This window comes from Vigna unguiculata, chromosome 5 (assembly GCF_004118075.2).
Source record: "Vigna unguiculata cultivar IT97K-499-35 chromosome 5, ASM411807v1, whole genome shotgun sequence".
NCBI lineage: Eukaryota > Viridiplantae > Streptophyta > Magnoliopsida > Fabales > Fabaceae > Vigna > Vigna unguiculata.
Genome location: NC_040283.1, coordinates 20,750,511 through 20,755,347, shown reverse-complemented (window position 1 = coordinate 20,755,347; position 4,837 = coordinate 20,750,511). Strand labels below are relative to the sequence as shown.

General features: G+C 32.5%; 1 long non-coding RNA gene across 2 annotated transcripts; it reads left to right on the top strand.

The window, feature by feature from the left end:
- Positions 1-815: 815 nt before the first annotated feature.
- On the top strand, positions 816-3,501 carry LOC114185457. 2 transcript variants are annotated; one of them, XR_003604797.1, is made up of 2 exons: positions 816-1,375; positions 3,164-3,501. It is a non-coding gene; the product is annotated as an uncharacterized LOC114185457 (long non-coding RNA). The 2 variants fall into 2 exon arrangements; XR_003604796.1 differs by having other exon boundaries at positions 826-1,302; positions 3,164-3,415.
- Positions 3,502-4,837: the final 1,336 nt, after the last annotated feature.

Genomic DNA, 4,837 nt, shown 5'->3' with positions numbered 1-4,837 from the left:
AAAGCTTTTGAAAAAGGATTTTCAACATGGTCAACAAGTGTTACTTTTCAATTCTAGATTCAAACTATTTCCTTGCAAGTTGAAATCCAAGTGGTCTTGACCTTTCACTTTCAAGGTTGTTAAGCCTTATGGTGTTGTTGAGTTGATGGATCCCTCATTTTAAGATCCACTTAAAAGTTGGATGGTGAATGGTTAAAGATTGAAACATTATTTGGGGCATGAGGTTGAATGCCTCACTTCTATCTTTCATCTACATGATTTATAATTGTTACCAGTCAAGATAGTGACGTTAAAGAAGCGCTAACTAGGAGGCAACCCATTGTTAAAGAAGCGCGTGTCGGTGCTCATCCAGCGAATGCGACAAATTTTAATGTTGTTAAGGATTTATTAGGTCAAACTTGACTTTTGCTGAAAAAGAGGCATGCAACCATGGAACAGACTCACTCGCTCAGCGAGTGGTGTGTGTTGTTTCAAAATAATTACAAAAGCCCTCTTTTTGTTTTTACCTTTTTCTCTCTATTCACTTTAACCTAAGTTTACTCTTCTTCTTTGTGTGTGTCGTTTCTTTCTTCTTCACTGATGAATCCACCCCAAGGCTTATAGCTTGGCCACCCATTTAGTTTATCTTTATTCTTAAATAAATATATATTTTTGAATTCTTTATTTTCAATCTAATGTTTGTGCTTTATTGTGCAGCCCATGTCTACAAATTTGTCCCACGAGTGGGCCAACCGAAATGGCAACGTAATTCGACCTACTTAGATTAGGACGCACTAGCAGCCCAATGACGCTTGCAGCCATTCCTTTTACCTTCTACCCATGATTGGGCCTCCACGTGAAGTAGCCCTGTGGCATCAATACCTGAAGCCAGTGTTCACTTTTGCATCTACGTGCCTTCGCAACATGTGCTTTGGACTTCTAAATTTCAGCCACGCGATGCTTACCCAATTTTACAGCGTAGTTAGGTTCACCGTCACAACCCTACACTTTCAATGGTTTCTTCCTTCCTTTCTTCCAACCCTTTAGATGGCGTCTTCTTGTAAAACATAGCTTTGATTAGTAGGGAGGAATTATCCTCGTTCTTCAAATGTCCATATCAACCTCTAGTTGAGGCTTCACACCTCATAGGGTATTTTAAACTTTGAGAACCCGAGAGAGCTTTTTGGTGGAACTAAATGGAGTTCCACCAAACGATTTGGTTTTCTGCTGCGAGTTTCCTTCGATTCCAATGAGGGATTGTCGATTTGAGGTTGATTGGACCGAGATTCCAACGAATATGCATGATGCCAACCTCATCAAGTGGTATTCAAATACTTTGAGCTTGGATCGTCGAGAGACAACTGTCAATCTTCTTATCTCATTTTCTTATTCCAATGTTTGTTTCTGTCTTGTTTCGATTCCTGTTGCGTTTGCTTTTTTGCCATTGAATCTGTGCTGAATGTATGTTGTTGTGTTTCTTGCTGAAATTGATTCACTGATTTTTGTTCCAATTTATCTTGAATCAATACTGAATTGATGAATTGTCTTAAGCTTTTGTTTTGCTGCACCAATGCATGTTAGTTGGATTTTTGTTGATTTTTGCTTACCTAACTCTAATTTTTGTTAATCTCGTGTTTATCTTAGTTTGTGTCTAGTTGTTTTTACATGTTCAATATTTTGTAGAAGTAGTTTCTATTTCATGTACTACTATATTTCGTAACCTATTGAGTTTAGACTCTGAGTTGTGTAATTTCTGTGTTAATGAGTTCATATATTGCTATTAGATCATTAGCAATGTTCCTGCAGTTCATACTTGCTGTTGTTCCTATTTTATTCATGGTTGTTTATGCATTATTGTTTTTTCTAGTGTTGTTCACATGTTTTCTTTGATCTTGAGTTACCTTTGTCTGGCCAATAATTGTTGTTGATTGAACCAGTCTTGATTTATTTCACCTAAGTAGTAGATCTATTTCTCGGTTCAGATCAAAGTGAAATTAAGTGGTTTAGTTGATGCATAGGTTGATGTTATTCTTGAGCAGTTTATGATACAACAACATTGTGCAGTTGCTTCAATTTTTTGTTTTACAAATTATGGATGGATGAATCAATAATTTTGAATCTGTTTTACACTTGTGCATAAGTGATTCCTGTTTGCTTAACTTAGTATTGTGCTTCTAATTCCAGTACCGCTTGTGTATCTGTTATGCAAACATTTTTCACTACATTTTAGTGTTTAATCAATTGTATCTTTGAAATCTGATTCATCATTACTATGAAAAGTTTTTTGAAATTGTTGGATTGAAATAAAGTGATGGTGCATCAATTTCTTAATAGTATTGAAAGAGTGTTTGAACTTGTTTCACTCTTGTTGAGTCTTGATTCATGTTTGACTGAGTCAGTTTGTGACCGTGACCCTATTATACTATCTGCATCATTTTGAATAACTGCATCCTCTTGATTCAGCTTTGTTGCTTCAGTTTTGTTCATAGTCAAGACCATGTCATGGTATGATATTCCGATGCACAGTTTGAGGTCATGCACTGCAGTTTCTATTTTGCTTTATTAGTGTGAAATCTAATGCATCTCTTTTGTTGATTGAGTACTACACTGCCAAGATCTATTTCTTTGTTTGTCTCTCAAATTTTCTGAGTTGATTCATTTGCTTTGCACATGATCGTGCTTCTTGCTAGCTGAATGAAATTGAAATTGATCTTTGAGTTGTGAATTGTAGCAAGATAATTCCAACATAAAAATGGGTGAGTTGTATAGCCTTGTCAACTGAAATGGAAAAGAAAAAGAATTTTTGAAACAGAAAGGGATAATGTAATTCACAACACACTATACATTTTTTGGATGATTTTGAATTAGTGTGTGTTGCATCATTTCAGCTACAACAATATTCGTCATGAATGATTCAACTTGCTTTTTGAGTCTTGTTTGATTTTGGTTCCATTAATCATATTCTCGACACATTCCTTAGGTTCTCTTTGTGTGTCATCCTTGTTTGCTAACTTTTGTCTTCTTTGCTAATTCTTTGAGTATGTCATCTAATCCATCAATTGATGTTGTCCAATTCTTCCATTTATGATTTTCTTGATTTTCTGCTTTGTTATTCACGTGGAAGGACTTGGTTTTTCTGATTGTTTTCTCCTTTGGAAAACCACTATTTTGGACACCTTTGTAGGTAATTACTTCTCTTGAAGGTGGAGTTGGAGTGCATGGGGCTACTGTGAGGGAATACAAGTGAGATGGCTACCTGAGGGACTTTTGAGAAGTGAGTTGGGACTTAAAGTGCAAGACATATTTGTGGGAATATCATTTTGGGGCTGGTCCGAGAGAGAGCATTGCAGCCCAGGCCCAATTTCTTTTATTTTTGTGTTGTTTCTGATAATGTTGTCATTGATGCGATCAAATTAATACTACTAAACTATAGCAACGTCAGTATTGCTAAGATAGTAGTCAACAAAATAGATAGGGTAAAGTAACCCAAAGTCGTCTCTCAACGAACACGGAATTGATTTTTAACAAATTAGTTCTTATAAAACTATACAAAAGACTTAGTCAAATAAAATAATAAAAATATGAGAGATAAAGATAAAAAGATAAAGTAAGATAGAAAAGATAAAAACAATAGCAGAGAAAATAGATTGATTCCACTGTTTTTTCAAAATAGATTTAGCATCGATTATCTAAATATTATTGCTCAATTAATTATTGTTGTAGATTTACAAATTAATGAATGTAAAGTCTTACTTAATTTGTTGGCGTTCTCACTTTTAACCAAAGAACAGTCTCAATTAAAAGTGAGAACTTTTAGATTATCCACAGTAAATTCAACTAAAGTATAGTCTCAATCAAATTTTACTACGCTTAATCATGTTTATTCTTTTATCTCCTCACCAAATAAAAAGCTTAATTAATCAAAGTAAAGTCTCAATTAATTTTCATTAGAGTAAATACCTTTAATCAAAGTAAAGTCTCAATTATTGGTAAAAACTTATTTAATCACATGAAAGTTTCTAAATAAAATCAAAGTAAAGTCTCAATTAAATTTAAAAACCCTTGAACTCATATGATCAACATGCATATAGATTTAAAATCATTATTTTTTACGATGCAAAGATAAAAGACATAGATGAATTAAAACCTCAACAATAATAAAAAGAACAAAGAAATTATTTCATTCTAACCTTAGAATCCATAATGAAATTATAATAGAATCAACCCAAGAAGTTTAGTAATCCATAGAATGCGAAAGTAAAATAAAAAATAAAAGAAGAATAGAGAGAGAAAAAGGAAACGAAATTAGGCCCCCTTAAGGGTTCCTAAACTCTGAAGTCTCGAGCTTGTCCTTTCTGCTTCTCTCTTGGTCTCTTTAAATAGGAATTGGACTGGGCTTTTCTGTTACTAAAATCTCTCAAATATTTTTTAAAATAAAGATAAATATAAATATTTAAAAATATTTGGAGAGATACAGACTATTTGACAAATATATTTGGTTGATAATATCAATATCTAATATAATTAAATTAATTAATTAATTAAAGATATATGATAAATTATCACTAATTAGTATTTGTATTAATTTTTCAAATCAACCCTTTGCAATCTTCTTAAATTATCTTCTAAATAATCCAATATCTTCAAGATATATATGTTTGTTGTGGAACTAAAAAGATTCAAGAAGATCTTATCATATTTAAAAAAATTTGGTAGTTATTATCTTTTAATATTTTATGATATAATTAAGTAAGATAATTATTTAAAAATATCAAATAAAATATCTAAAGATATATTTTCTCAAATTATCTTCTATCATAAAGATAAAGAAAACCGCAAGGTCCAATTTTTCTTTCCT